Source organism: Tupaia chinensis, unplaced genomic scaffold (genome assembly GCF_000334495.1).
Source record: "Tupaia chinensis unplaced genomic scaffold, TupChi_1.0 Scaffold000274_1, whole genome shotgun sequence".
Lineage (NCBI taxonomy): Eukaryota > Metazoa > Chordata > Mammalia > Scandentia > Tupaiidae > Tupaia > Tupaia belangeri.
This window is the reverse complement of record NW_006159756.1, coordinates 1,136,708-1,150,865: the sequence shown is the minus strand read 5'-3', so window position 1 is coordinate 1,150,865 and position 14,158 is coordinate 1,136,708.

Here is a 14,158-nt window from a genome sequence, read left to right as displayed (position 1 = left end):
GACCTTCTAGAGAGGCCCCGCTGCCCCCTGACTCCGGCTTGTCTCATCTATCTTCAGCTTCTAGGTGGATGCTCTACATTCCAACTAGGCAGGAAGGAGATCTTACAGCGGTCATGAAGGTGGGGAGACACTCAGGAGACGTGGCTCTGGAAAGTCTTTTAGCCAAGGGGCACTCACTTTTTCCCAGGGCAGCCTCAGGTCTCGGGGCCCTGTGGCATCCTGTCATGCATGGTCCTGCTGCACAGTTCAGAATTCACTGCTGCCTAAGACAGTGGCCCTGTCCGCGGCCCAGAAAAAACATACCCTGTGGCTCTAGGCTGCTTAATTAATAAGCTCATTACTGACCACCAGCACCTGCAAGCACAGTGGCGTCTCGGTCATGACCGTGTGCCCTGCTGGTGTGGTTTCTCTGGCTCAGCTGGGCAGGGAGGAAGGCAGCTGGATGAGGGACCTGCTAGCTTTCCTTGGCCCCATTCTGTCCAGTTCTTGTTCTCGAGGAATCCCGTGGTGCCTTTGCTATTTCGTGCTTCTTCCAGTTGGTGCTCTGCCAGATCCCGTCACTGGGCAGCTCTGCCATGCTCTGCCTGTTGGCCCCTCTCCTACCAGCCACACCCTTCCCTGCAGAGAAACACTTGGGGGGTCACGTGCCCACCGTGGCCATGACCGATGGACTCAGGATACAGAAGGCCAGCCCATTTCCCCGAGGCAATACAAGTCCAAAGTGCCATTTATGCTTGGGCCCTCCAGGGAGTGCAGACGGGGGCTGGGCTTTAGATGGAACCACATCTGCTGTGTCTTCTGCCCATGCCCTGCTCTCCTGCTCTCTCGAGGTTTCTCCCCAGAGTCTCCCTCACTAGGTCCCGGGCACCTGGACTCCCCTCTCAGGCTCTGCTTCTGCAGTATCTGACCAAGACAAATAGGGACTCCAGTGGCTGTGTGTGTATGTGTGCACGTGTGCATGTGTGCGCGTGTGTGTGTGAAAAGAAAATGAGATGAGAGTCAGATGACTTCAATGTACTGAACACGTTCCATGTTCCATGCAGTGCAGAGCAAGGGCCTGGATAGGAGAGACCCGGGAAGATCCCTGGGCAGACACCATGTGCCGTGGGTCTCCAAGGATGAGGGACAGAGCACAGAAGGAGGGGCAGCAGAGCTGAGTGAGACAAAGCTGGCCTCGGATGGGGGTGGGCAACTTGCCTGTGCGCCGTGGCAGCACCACGGCCAGTGTTCAGCCCTGCTGGGCCGACTCTGAAGGCTGCCTTGCTTTTCCCACTGGCTTCCCTCCCTCTGCTTGCTGTCTAGGTGGGAACAGGGACGTCTCCTCCTTCCTGTCCTTCCTAGGGCAGCTCCAGGCGAGCAGTGTGCACACATTGAGTATCTGTCCACTTTTCACCCAGTGTACATTTTGCGTGCTATGGTTCGATGGTGAACCCCACTCAGGGACTAGGTGGTGCCGCAGTTATAACACCACCAGACCACATAGGACAGGGCCTGGCTGTGTGTCCCAGAGACTCCCTGAGCACACCAGGTGTGTGCGTGCCCGTGCTCCAGTCTGGCTGAGGATGGAGGTGGGGGCGTGGGGAATAGTGGCATGAAGACCTGCTTGGTGTGCTTGTCTCTCTGTCTCCATCTCTCTCCCCTCTCTCATGAAATAAATAAATAAACTTTAAAAGTATCTCCATTCTAAAAAGTTTAAACTGAAAGGAATTTTTCTTTTTTTGGAGAGGTTTTTGCTATAGGGTGTGTGCGCTCACCAGAAAGACAAAGAGACAGAGAGACAGAAAGTGAGAAACCACCCCCAGGGGGGATGGCCATGCTGCAATCCCTTCTCCTCCATTCTCCTCCCTGGATCTTGGATACGCATGTACACACGCCCGGCGTTAGTTTAAGCCACCGGGTCCAGGACTTGAACCGCAGTTGACTACATGGGAGTTCAGCAACATAGCCATTATGCCAACTGCTGGTCCCAGAAAGGAATTTTTTTAAAAGAGGGATTTTTGATATAGGGAGAGTGTGCCTGCTGGAGAGAGAGAGAGACAGAGAGACAGAAAGTGAGAAATCAACCCCAGAGGGAATGGCCACGTGGCAATCCCTTCTCCATTCTGCCCTGGGAATTTGGGGCACACCCACACATGTGCCCAGCATGAGTTTTAAGCCGCCAGTTCCGGGACTCAAACCACGGTCGATTATGTGGGAGTCCAGCAACATATCCATTGTGCCGCCTGCTAGTCCCCAGAAAGGAATTTTAAACAGAAATTTCAGGGCTTCCCCCGTGTGGGAAGGGCAAAAGCAGGTTCAGAGTGGAGACGGCTAGCAAGCCTCCCAGGGCAGCACAGAATTAGGGAAGCAGAGCTCTGAGGCTGCCCTCGGGGCCATGCCCATCAGGGCTGGAGCTGCCCCTGGGGACCTGGAGATGGAAGGAGAGCAGAGATTCAGGGATCAGGCTTTGAAAATGAAGAATGAACACTGAAAACCCCTGCAAGACTCCTGTGACCTTGTTAACCACCAGCTGCCCAGGCTGCAGACAGAGCAGCTCCCCCTCCCGTTCATCTTCCAAATCGCATGCAAGCGCGTGCGCCTGGTGGGGCCTAATTCACCCCGGAAACACACGTGTGGAGTGGCTTGGGAAATGCTTTCCGACCTTTCTTCATGGTGGCATGGTGGGAAAGGCCTGTGGATGAGAGAACGAACCTCAGGGGTCTCCCACAGGCTGCCACTCTCCATCACGTGGACCTGCTATTAATTTGTCCTGCGAGGGACTCTGAGTGGCACCAAACCCCCTCAGTTATAGCTGCAGGGTGTGGGGATCCAGAAGGGTACCGCCGATGCTCCTCAAGCCTCTAGGAGAAGTTGGAACAGCTCTGAGAGATTGAGAGGTGGGGACAGACTACGCAGAGAAGATGCAAGTCATGCAGGTAGAGGGTGTGAGGACAGGGACTTCCGGGATATGCACACGGCCCTGAAATGTGCCCTCAGGTCTGAGGTGGCTCTCACCACCTGCTGTGGTCCTAGTAACTCATTTTACTGTGGGGGAGTTGAGACTTAGCAAGACCTGAGAGCATTCCACCCGACACACAGGATGAGGAGCAGAGAAAATCAGCGCCAGGCTCACGTGGACTTCTCCCCCGTCCAAAGGTATCTCGGACTCCCTGCAGATCTCTCTGTTGTAAGCAGCAGGTCCCGGTCACCTGCACCCTGCCCCACCCCAGGAGGGTCAGGTCACCCCAGGCTGTGGCTTGGCAGCCTCTGCAGGGTCACGTGTCGAGAACTGGGAGCAGAAAGGCATGACGGTGGTCCTTCACACAGCTTCCGTAGAATGGCCAACCATTTATAAATGCATGGCTTTTCTCCTTCATACCAAGTGGCGGCCAGGGTGGGGAGGGACATTTTTCTCTATTTGGGGAGAATTTTAGAATGGTTCAGGCAGAGGACTGGCTGCTCGCTGGGTCTCTATCCCACCGGACGTGTGCCGAGTGAGGGACAGTCCTGTTTAGGATGTCATTGAGGAAACCTGGGTGTCTCCAACGGCTCTCCTTCCACCGTTGTGTTTCTGTGCCTTAACTGAGAGGTGGACCTGGCATGACCAGTACCGCGGGTATGTGTCAGTAGACAGAGCACTATGGGGGAGGGGACAGTGGTCTGTGCCTTGAGCATCTGCCTGGGCAGTACCGAGCTCGGTCCCGTTCTGCTTCTCTTCTCTGTACTGTCCCCATATCCGTGCTGACTGGGAGTGGGCTGGCTGTCACTCTGTGTTGGTGTCCGGAAGGCTTGGCATCTCATTTCCAATTGTTTGGGGCCTCAGGTGCAAATGTACTCCCAGCTCCTCTGAGGATGAAGGTGCTGAGAGAGCCCAGCTGAGTTGTAATGGCTCTGGCTGGTAGGGACGTGGCTGGGCATTTCTCCAGCACTGCGAAGAGGGTAGTAGGGGTGTGTGTCCCAGAGGAGGCACAGCCAGAGTCCTACCAGCTGGCCGGACACCTCTGCTTCGAGGCGTATGTCACAGTCATGCTGAGCCGTCACGCCCAGGACCGACGGGCAGTGCAAACTGGACAGGGGCTGGCTTGGCCAGAGCAAGCTTTCTGTGGTTGCAAAGGTGCCTTCTTCTTGTTGATTGCATGTAGACATACTCCATGTATGTGTGGGTGCATGTGCTTTTCGTTTGCACACATGTGGACATATGTGAGCTTCTGTGTGTGTATACAGAACAATTTATGTGTTTGTGTGTAAATACCTCTATACGGCCTGGTGCCTTTGTGCCCATACTCACTCATACGCCTCTTGGGCAAGGGAGTGTGTATGTGTGTGTGTGTGTGTGTATGCACATGGGTGTGTACACATTCAAAGTTTGGTGGCCAGGGCTCTGGGCTTTGCTTCGGGCCATTGGTTTCCTAGAGGGTGGCTTTGATTTGTCCTCCCTCTTTCAGGGTCGATGACATTGATCCAGGAGGAGTGAGGAATCGATCGTAATTTGGTTGAAGGGCCTGGCGCCAGAGTGTGTGGAGAGTAATTAGAGGGAGAGGCGCCGATGCAGAGGGTGGGGCCCGCTACCCCGCTAGGCTGGGGCCTGTGGGCAGACGCAGGGGGTGGAGTGGAGCAGTGCTCCAGGAGATCGGAGGAGCCCTGCCTTTTTTTGAGGCCAGCCTCCCTGCACCCAGGACGAGCCCTTAGAGCCCCGGGGAGTGGTGGGGCGCTTCCTTTGCCCTTGCTGGTCTGCGGCGTGGAGACAGGGTCTCCGACACTCTCTCCCACCCCCTGGCGTCTCTCGCATGATAATAAAAACTCATCATCTAGTCATGGCGCCACGCATTTTCACTTTTCTCTTCGAAAACTCGCATCATGATTCTGAGGTGAGAGAACAAGTATCCTTCCCCGATGCTGGCCAGGGAGACGAGGTCCACAGGCAGCGGGTGGCAGAACTGGGTTCACAGTCTGGACCTACCTCTGGGTGATGGCCTGGGCCGTGAGAGGTTTCGCGTGGGTCAGAGAGTGTGTGTCTCGGAACTCCGACTCACCTTGGGTGGAGGCTGCTGGGAGAGGAAGCAGCCCAGCTGGCTTGGAGCGTGGCTCCTGCTGCCACCCTGTGGGCAGCGCGTCCCCAGCGGGAGTGCCCCTGAGCCCCAGGGGGCTCTGCAGATGGTGCTCTTAGCCCTTCCTCCCAGCTTTGGGATCAGCAGATCTGGAGTGGATCTGAGCTGAGGCCCAGAAGCTGAGATTTTATAATGTTTTTTAAAAAGTTTATTAAGGACCAGCCAAGTTGGTGTAGCGGTTAAGGCAGCTGGGTCCTACATGGCTGATTGTATGGTTCAAGTCCTGGACCTGGTGGCTTGAAAAACACTCTGGGCACATGTGTGTGCCCAAAAACGTGGGAGGAGAAGGGATTGCAGAGTGCTCATCTGCGGGAGGAGCTGTCTCACTTCCCTCTTCTCTCTGTCTCCCTCTGTCTCTGGTGAGTACATGCTCTCTAGAACAAATTAAAAGTAAATAAATAACTAAGGCGCTTATTCATTTACTTCTTCCATGAGCAAGAGAGATGGAGCACCTTCAACAGGGTCTCCATGCTGTGTTCACCCCCACCAGCCCTGGCCCTGAGCACGGGCACACCCCGCGTGTTCAGGAAGGTCTCTGGGCATGAACCAGAACCTTCTGACTGGGCCACAGTCTCACAGGGGTTCTGTTACCCCTGTGCCACCCTCTGGCCCTCACGTTCCAGGTGGGTCTAGTGCAGAGGTCCGAGAGCCGTGCTTGGAGACGTGGAGCTTTAGGGAGTGGGAGCGGAAGAGGCTGTTGGGCAGCAGGCAACCCCAGCTCAGGACGGGGACCGCTGGGTGGGCGGCGTGAGTGGTGAGCATCCTGTCTGTTTGTGGCAGGCAGAAAGAAAAGGGACGCTTGGGTCTGGGGGGGGGGACACCCCAGCCATGACAAAAAGGGGGGCAGGAGGATAGTTCAGTAAAGCCGGGGCCACCCTGTGTCTACTGGGGCTCCCTCAGTGTGGCTAGACTCCCCACTTGAGAGAGAGAGAGAGAGAGACATCTCAAGCCTCTTGTTCCTTGGGCTTTCGAGGGAAACTGCTGCATCTTTCTAGTCAGTGGGGGCCAGATTAAATCTGAGGGGCACGTGATAGGAGACGGAAAAGGAGCAGGAGCGAATCCGAGAGCTGGGAGCACGGCCGCCCCTGCAGTGCTAACAGTGACGGATTCCCTGCTCCTCAGCACCTCCGTCGTTGTTTCGCCAGCTCGTGGAACGCGAGCGCAAGCTCCGTCCTGAGTTCGTCTGCAGAGACGGAGGGGAAGGAAGGGGCTCCTCTGGGCAGGGGCTGAGCGCACAGGACTCTGGAGAGGACAGTGGCAGGTGTGTGTGTGGGGGCAGTTTCAAAGGCCCTGCCTCCCTGGCTGTGCTGTTCTATATGGCGGTCAACCAAGGATGACAGGCATGGGCCTTCCAGAGAGATAGGCTTTGTCTTCATGTGTGTGAAATGATTCTGTTCAGTTCTTTAAAGTTTTCTTCTTTCTTCTCTCCAGAGAGAAGGATCTTCTTACCAGAACACCCCAGCTTCAACTGGCTCTTGATCACAGGGACTCTCTCATCTGGTGTATGCAGACCAGTCTCGGGATGCAAACCTGGGACCTTCCCATGTGGGCCAGCCCTGCAGACCACTGTGCTGCTGCTGCACTACCATCTGATCCTCGCTCTTAAAATGACTCTTTTCTTTCTTTTTTTTTTTTTTCCTTTTTTTTTGGAGAGGTTTTTGTTTTGCTGTAAGGGCATGTGCTCGCCAGAAAGACAGAGAGAGACAGAGAGACAGAAAGTGAGAAATCACCCCCTGGGGGGATGGCCATGCTGCAGTCCCTTCTCTATTCTCCTCTCGGGATCTTGGGCACTCATGCACACGCGCCCGGTGTGAGTTTAAGCCACCGGGTCCAGGACTCGAACCGTGGTCAGCTACATGGGAGTCCCGCGACATAGCCATTACGCTAACTGCTGGTCCCGAAATGACTCTTTTCTGAGAATGGAGAACTTTCTGTAGGGAACAGTAGGCCATATGAGGTTGGGGACCAAGCAGTGTCCTGAAGTCTTCTCCTGCTAAAGTACCTTGCAGAAAAGCTCCTGGTTACCATACCGTATCTTTTTTTTTTCCTTTTTTTTTTGGAGAGGTTTTTGTTTTGCTGTAAGGGCATGTGCTCGCCAGAAAGACAGAGAGAGACAGAGAGACAGAAAGTGAGAAATCACCCCCTGGGGGGATGGCCATGCTGCAGTCCCTTCTCTATTCTCCTCTCGGGATCTTGGGCACTCATGCACACGCGCCCGGTGTGAGTTTAAGCCACCGGGTCCAGGACTCGAACCGTGGTCAGCTACATGGGAGTCCCGCGACATAGCCATTACGCTAACTGCTGGTCCCGAAATGACTCTTTTCTGAGAATGGAGAACTTTCTGTAGGGAACAGTAGGCCATATGAGGTTGGGGACCAAGCAGTGTCCTGAAGTCTTCTCCTGCTAAAGTACCTTGCAGAAAAGCTCCTGGTTACCATACCGTATCCTTCTCTCATCTGTAGAGGCCTCTAGACATGACTGCACTCCTGGGGCCTGTCCTAGGATGACTCTGAGCTATCATAGCAGTTGTCCTATAATAGCGCTTCTCAATATGTCACAGCACAGGTGACACGTTCTACACTAGGGAATGCAGTTGAGAAGTGGTGATGAGGGGCATCGCGGGAAAACGAGCTGGTGGACATGGTTAGAATGAAGAGGGAGATTTCAGGGTGACTTGAAAATTCTCTTCTCGATTTTCGGTGAAGCAGTCTGACCTCTGAGCTAGTAATGGGCTGACTCGGGAGCTAGTGAAAAGCTGTGCGAGGATGCTCATGGCTGCTTGCTCCTTCTGGCCCATCCTGTCCCACCTCTCTCTGCTCGGTGTGATGTACAGTTCCAGATGGCTCCATCGTCATCCTGTTCCCGCATGCATCTCAGCTCTCACTCCTTGTGCAATTGCTCATCCACGAGCCAGGCTGGGCTGCATAACAATAAACTCGAACATTTGTTTAAGGCGCTGCAGTCCTCAGACTACGGGCACGCCCAGGATGTCCCTGGAAGGAGGTGGTGCGGTGTAATGGTTCAGAACCTGGCTTCTGGAGGCAGGCTCCCTGGGTTCTGGGGCTGTCTCTGCTGCCGCCATTGGTGCGATCGTGGGCAAGGACTTCATTTACTGTTCTATAAAATGAGGATTTAACAGATTGTTCCATTTAATATCATGAGTCTGGGATTTAATCTTCGGAAAGTGCTTAAACCAGGGCCTGGCACGTGGGAGTTTATTCGCGTTAGCTATTATTATTGTGATCATTCCAGCCTGGTAGAGGGTGGATGGAGACTCGGACAGGGTAAGGGATCTGCCTGGGTCTTAGAGCTAGAATCTGGCAAGGTTGGGGCCTATACCCACACGTCCTGGCTCAGTGTCTTGCAAGGTGGCATTGCTGGATTACCAAGTAAATGGATATGCTTTGCGCAGGCACTTCAGCTCCTGGTCTGCAAGTTGGTGAAGATGGAACCGGAGCAGTCATTGTCCATGTTGAGAGCCTTCTCTGGCGTATGTCAGGAGCAGCACCAGGCGCTCTGAGCCTCGCAACACGCCAGGAAGCAGGCACTGCTGTCCCCCAACCACAGGTCTCCCCGTCGGAGGGTCGAGGCTTGAATGTGCCAGACTCCAGTTACCTTCTGGATACAGATAAGGGGACTCCAGCATTCTGCGCCTGCAAGAACTGCTCAGGGGCTTCAACCCCCTGTCATGGAGGTGCTGTTCACAGTGCTGAGGACCACAGCGCTCAGCAGGACCTGCGTGGGGTGGTGCCCCATGGCCCAGGACTTGGAGCAGAGGGGTGTGCAGAAGGCTGTCCTCTTCTTCACTGCACTCTTGCAGTCCTCAGAGAAGGGAGCCCTCTGATCCCCAGAGGCTCAGAAACGAGGAGGCTGTACAGGCTGGGAGCGTCATCTGTCCCCTGTGAACCTCTCTCTCCCCTCTCCAGGGAGGGTGGGGCCCTGCGGATCCACAGACACAGCAGAATGTGTGAGAGTACACACACGTGCTTGCGCACGCGGGCCGGCCTGAGCCTGGGCGTCGGTGTGCGTCTGTGCTGCATCTATATGTATCTCTCTGGTTCTCCCCGGGCCCGTATATAAGTGTGAAAGTGTGTGGGTGGGCAGGTCTGTATGTGGCGGCACAGCACCTGGCTGCGTGGGTGGTGTGAGCATGCCTGTGTGTCCCTGGAGTGTGTGTGGCATGAGAGCGTGTGGGAGAACTAACAACTGGGGTCTGCAGTGCTGGCGGTGCCGTATCTGTGAGGAGTGCTAGTTGGCTTCTTCACTCCCTCCCTGAGCCACTCCGCACGCAGGGTACATGCAAATCCACACACGTACACATGCGCACAACACGCCTGCATTCTCAAGTCTTTTCACACCTACTTCTTCCGTATCCACTGACACACAACATTACGGTGCAGCATCAGAGGTGTGTGCAAACACTAACACATGTGCACGTAGTAAACGAGCGTGTGCATGTGTGTGCGGGTGCACACACACACACATCTAGACCCCTGGTGGACCACACAGAAGTGGCTCCTTGGTCCCTTCCCTCTGTTCTCTATCCCCAGTCGCCAGCTTTCCGTCTTCCCGAGTCCTGAGTCTCAAGCTCTCTTCCTGGTGGCTTTCCTTGCCCTGGTGCTCTGACAGGTCCATTCGTCAGGCTCAGTCTTGGCACAGTAAGGAGGGTTACCCACCCAGCATGACGGCATTCCCTCCCAGAAAGGTGGATTTGTCCTCATTAAAGCCAGTCCTGGTTACATGAAGCTCCTGCTGCCGCCACCTGCTGGCAGTTGCTCCCCAGTGTCTGTAGCAGGTGCAGGTGGGAGCTGGGTACCTCAGAGCCCAGAACCAGGGTGTAGCACGGGGTGACTAGGGCATGGGGTGGGTTCCACATGGACACGCCTCCTGGGACCTGGTTTAGAAGAGTGGTGTAGGACACGTGTACCAGGAGTTCTGGTGTGGGAAGCTCGCGATCCCATGTGCACAAGTCAGTGCGTGATCGTCTTGTGATGAGTGAGGGTGAGGCACACACTTGCCGTGGGAACAGCTTGCAAGGGCACGTGCTTTGTGGACACCATACATGTGGTCATCTGGGCAGATTCTGCATGTGGACGTGTGCTTGGGACTGTCCCGTGTTTCCATGTGTGCCTCTGCATGTGTGATTTTTGTATACGTGTGTGTGTGTCCCTCCATTGGGTGTGTGTGTGCAGTGTGTTGCTTGTGTGGGTGTGTTTGTGGAGAGATGTGGGTTTCAGTTGTAGTAACATACCATATGGTGGAAGCCTTGGCATTTCTGATTATGCCAAACCCTTCAACCTAGACGCAGGGCGCTGGAAAAGTGCCAGCATTTTCCCTGCATGGTACACCCCGGTCCCTCCCTCTAGTGGTATTGCCAAATCTTCAGGTGACGCTCTGCCTTCTCCCCTTCTCTTCCTGCATGCCCTTCTCTACATGGTAAGTCAGATTCCAGGGAACCCCATGTCCACAGATCTCCGAGCTGCTATCGTCTTGGTCCGAGGGCAGCTGACCCAGCCGCTGGCCCCCTTCTCGTGTGCCCAGGGCAGGCCATTTGCCCAGACGATGAATAGCAAACCAGCCACTCTGCCCCACCCGCCCTGTGCTTTTCACAGGGCTCATGCCTCAGAGAACCTCCACAAAGGGCCGGCAGCCAGACCAGAGAAAGGCCCCTTCTCCCTGCAGCAAATGCTCTTTTCAGAGCAGCCTTCCTCGGCTGGAATGTCGCAGAGGCTGCCTGGTGCCCCTCGATTAACCTTGGCAAGTCGCCAGCAGAGCCGTCCTCTCAGCAGCCTGTCCCTCCGTCCCCCTTCTCCCCACATTCCCCCTTCTATCAGCTCATTGTCCCGGATTCCCCATGACACTCTCTTCTCAGTGCCTCAACGGCCTCCTCCCACAACCCCTGCCCCACACGGCTTCCCTGGCAGCTGTGCCCACCCCCAAGTCCACGGGCCTCTGCTTCTCCTAGTTGGTTTCCTAGAAAGGGTGAGGGGACAGAGCCCAGCCCTGAGCCCTCGAAAGTCAGGCTCCTTTCCCATCTAGGTCCCATTACTTCTTATATGCCCTCCTTCCTTCTCCTGCACCCCTAAATCTCCCAAGCAGCAGGCCCTTCCCATGTTGGCAAGCCTGTGCCCTGTGTCTACACTGTCCCCTAGCTTCTAACAGACAATGGGCTGCAGGCGAGTTTGGGGTCCAGGCCATTCTCTGAATGCAGCTTCATCTTCTGGGACATATAAAGGCCAGACCGCTCTGCTCACTGGGATGCTGGGATGCCGCGTGGGGACAGCCCCTACTGCCGTCCTGTGCAGACTGGCCCTGTGGCCCGCCCCCAGCTCACTGTGCCCTTCCAGCAGCCTGCTGTCTGTTACCCACAGTTCTGTGAAGACCAGGCGGCATCTGCATGGCTTGACTTGCCCCCACCAAGTGCTCAACTCACAGTAGGTGTTCAGTATGTGTCTGTGGGTGGGTGCAGGTTGCTGATGAAGTAGTTGGACATTCACGGAATTGCCAATGAAGCTTAGGGAATGTCCTCATCCTTGTTGTTGCTAAAAACAGAAATATACCTGAATCTGGGTAATTTGAGAGAATAGAGGATTATTTAGCTCATGACTTAGGGGTTTGAGATCCAGGGGCCGCATCTGGTAGGGGGCGTTCGGCTGCATCACCACGTGGAGGGAGAGTGTGGTCTGTGTTCTCTGTGTGTCTGTCCTTATAAGCCCACCAGGAGTCAGTCATGGGCCCCACCCCGCTGACCTTGACCCGAGCCTCTTCCCCAGAGCTGCACCTTGCATCCTCATAATTGGATCGAGTTTCTGCCTTGCAATACCTTCCTAGGAGCTCCTCACATGGCTTCTGGGACATGTTCTGATGCTGGAGCAGGGATTTTTGCTCAGGCTTGCACTGCTGGCGGGGTGGGCAGTGCCGGGACTCGGGTCAGCCAGCGCTCCTTTACCCATATCTGCTCGTGTCCAAGCACCATGGAAACTTGTTGCTGTGGTACCCTCCGTCATGCCTGTGTTTTCCAAGAATAAACCTGGTTATGTCTCTAGGCTGTCCATGCCACTCTGGAGCCAGTGAGGGGAGTAACAGGGAGGAAGCGAAAAGAGAATACTGAGGAGAGATGGAGGGGGCCAGGAAAGAAGGATGGGGAGAGAGGGGCAGGAGGTGAGTGGAGGCAGGCGTTGCAGGGAGGGTCAGAGGAAGCTGCAGGGCAGAAGAGGGTGCCATGCTCACTGACCTCTGGCTCCCGTCTGGTCCCCGGTCCCTTTCTTCCTGTCTCCTGCACCTGGTGGAGTGAGGCTCACGCCAAGGCCCTGGGGAAGGGGTGGAGGGGGTGGTGATATAAAGATGCATGTGGTGTCTCCAGTACTCCCACACAAGGCCCTTTTGTGTGGGGCTGAGGGCTAAGTGTGGAGAGGTCCAGGAACAAGAGGTCCAGGGGTCGGACGGGTGCCAGAAACAGACCCCCAAAGTCCTCCAGCTGGGGCTCCAGGGCCTCTCTCCTCCCCCATCCCAGCCTGTCCATCTGCAGCTCCAAAGCAGAAGAGCCCCCTCCCCCACCATTGCCAGGGCCTCTCTGCACTCTCCAGTCCCATTGCTGGGCCCTTCCATGTTGTCCGAGCTCAAGGAAGCTGCGTTCTCCCCAGCCTCTCTCAGGACCAGACCTGGGACCTTTTCTCCCACCCAGGGTACTCCATTTGCCCACCCCTGATTCACTGCTCAGAGCTGACCTGTTTCCTGTTTGCTCCCAACGCAGTCTCTGTTCTAAACATGGAAGCCTTTCCAGCCGTGAGCCTGCCACTGGGTCAGTTCGTCACTTCTGCACATCCGTTTGCCAGAGCCTTCATGGCATGGTCACCCTGGCCAGGGCAGCAGGCAGGCCAGCCCTTGGCTTCTGCAGGCTAAGGCCAGCCACCTCCCTGGCCTCCAGTTTCTCTGGGCCTCTGTCCCATCTCTTCCTCTCCTTTACTGAAGACAGCGCGGACCTTAGCCATCACACCCTCTCCCCGGCTTGCTGTCTGATCACAGTTCCAGTGGGCCCTGTGTCCACAGAGGTTACCCAGTGCTGCTTGTGTGGTCAGCCCGATCTTGCCAACTGGGTGCCAAGCTGCTGAGGGTAGACTGTGGCTTGTCGCAGCTCTGTCCTCCACAGTACCTGGCACAGAGCTGGTTGCAAGTGGTGACCAGGTGCTCTTTGTTCTTTGGGGACTCTTGTCTGCTCTGCTTCTGGACCTGGGTCCTGACTGACTCCACAGTTGACTCCCCATACCTTCCTGACATCCGCCTTTTGCCAGTTCCGAGGATGCTAGCTGCTAGAGGCCATGACTCTGTGGAAGTTCATGGAAGTTCGTATACTATTCTAGAACCCCTGGCCAGTCCAACCTTCGGGGTACACCAGGTCTCATTCCCTCCTTTGAACTTTCATAGGACCACAGAGCGGGCTTGCAGACCTTCCTGCCACCTTCAGTAGCTGGAAGAAACATGACTCAGCCAGAAGGGATTAGCTCAGACCTGACTTGCCAGGCCAGAGCTGGGTGGCCCAGCGGAGCCTGGCTCCTAACTGTCTTTAGACCCCTGAGTGCAGGGTGAGTAGTGAGGGTCACAGCTGCTCCTGTCCCAACACCTTGCCGTAGCGCTTTAGCCATGGGTAAGCAGGGGCTATAGGGGCACACTTCGGGGCCAGAGGTGCCCAGGAGTCAAATTTCCTCGATGCAGCCTTTGGCAGGTGGGGTTTGCCCCCATCACTGCTGGGGACAGGCTCCATGGGCAGTTCACAGGCAGGGCTGCCGCCAGGGAAGATGCCTGGGTTCACTGCGAGCAGCTCATCTCCTTTCTGCTTCCTTCATTAAGCCACAAAATCATGAACCGTTGCCGTCTCTGAGACTGTTTGGAGCTGACCTGAAACACCAAGAAGAAAGAGGAGGAGGGTCGGCATGGCGGAGGGCACCATCTATCTGGTCCAGAAATAAATCTATCCTAAATTATGGGTCCGCTTTCTACCTTGAGCAAGAACTTGTTCTCTTCATAGCTAGACAAAAAAAAAAAAAGAATACGGTTTAGAGAAAATTCCAGGC